General features: G+C 31.6%; 1 protein-coding gene across 1 annotated transcript in view; it reads left to right on the top strand.

Annotated features, from left to right (window-relative positions):
* LOC106868565 (voltage-dependent calcium channel subunit alpha-2/delta-4) overlaps window positions 1-1,673 on the top strand; it is a 42,189-nt gene that overhangs the window by 21,499 nt on the left and 19,017 nt on the right. The window lies entirely within an intron of this gene.

Genomic DNA, 1,673 nt, shown 5'->3' on the forward strand with positions numbered 1-1,673 from the left:
GACAAATGGTAAGAATTTGTTAAATCCGAAACCTGGTTCCTGTTTAATAATGATTTTTTTAGGTGATTTTAAATGTCTTGCCCGCTCACGTTTTTGGTATGCTGCTATATTTCATGTTGAAAACTTTTTAGGTCTTAATAGACACAAAATGTGATCTATTTCTAGCGCATTAATTGTCCACGTTAGTGGTCGACGTTATTTTTAAAATGTACCTTAATCCCCTGAGATTGCAGATAATATTTATGAATCTCTTTGATTCTTTAAATGTGCTGGCCCCCTGATAATTAATCGATATTAATTAATATATTAATATATGACTAATTACCAGATCTTATAATATAATTATATATATATATATATATATATACACTCATAAAAGTAGCCTCTGAGACAGATAGATGCATCAATATAAACATTTCTCATTAAATTGATGGATTTTTGGTAGAACGTTAAAATATAAGTAGAATGTAATCACCATATGACATTATGAAGTTAAAATTAATGGGAACTTAAAGATAATGGTTATTCAATCAGTACTGAATTAATGAGAGAATATATGCCAAATATTTAACACTTTTGGGTCAACATTTAAAGGAAAAAAGTTGGGAGGGATAAATTCAAGAAGAATTGTGATTTTGAGAAAGAAGGATTGTTCAAACTGTTTAGAACAGGATCTGGAAGTGAGATATTATAGGTTTAATGGTTGAGAATAATGGGATGATGTCAGTGGGCTTTAGTGATGGTACACATCTTATTTGTTCAGATAAACAGAGAAAATTGTAACAGTGGTAGAAAAGAAAGAAGGAATGAACAGAACTTGGCTGTGAACATATGTTGGTGTATTGAGGAATAACTCTTTGAGAATTAGATGAATTATCTTCTTCTAAATGCAGTCTAAGACGTTTGTAATTGTAACAACAACACTGTCTCAGATATATAAGCATTATTATAATTATCGATCTTGAGCTTTGAGAAAATGTACACTTTGGCCAATTTTGACAAAGTTTTAAGTATGAATTCACCCTAAAAGATCAGCAGGTATTGTGGAAAATGCAAACTTAAAAATGATAAGGAGTGGCTTAACTGGTCGAAATTTCAAAGTCACTATCAACCATATACTTGTTTAAGAATAAACTTGTACCTTACAATAGTATAAAGAAACCCATCAGATATAATGTAAAATTGTTTTTATTATGAATAAACATAAAAACTAACATTAGCATATATATATATATATATTACCGAACAACAACACAGATAATTTGTTTATAGTGATCAAATGTTTGTGGACACATAAGCTCACTCCCTCCATTAAATCAATATTACCTGTACAGGTGCACTGTGTGCCACATGTCAGATGACGAAATGATGGCAGAGGAATGTGAAATGAAGTGCTTTACTCAAGAACACAATACATTGCCAAGTCTGGGAATTGAACCCACGATCTTGCAATTGTGAGTACAACACCCTAACCACTTCAAACTCCCAAAAGACAAAAACGCCTCAAACAACAAGTCGTGTGTGTGTACATATATGTTAACACACCCTTGCATGAAATAAAGAACTAGCCATGTACTGGAGGGACGGGGATGATGCAGTTGACTTGACCCCACTCCCACTGAAATTACTTGCATTGTACCATATATATATATATATATATATATATATATATA

Source organism: Octopus bimaculoides, chromosome 3 (assembly GCF_001194135.2).
Source record: "Octopus bimaculoides isolate UCB-OBI-ISO-001 chromosome 3, ASM119413v2, whole genome shotgun sequence".
In the NCBI taxonomy this organism is placed as follows: Eukaryota; Metazoa; Mollusca; class Cephalopoda; order Octopoda; family Octopodidae; genus Octopus; species Octopus bimaculoides.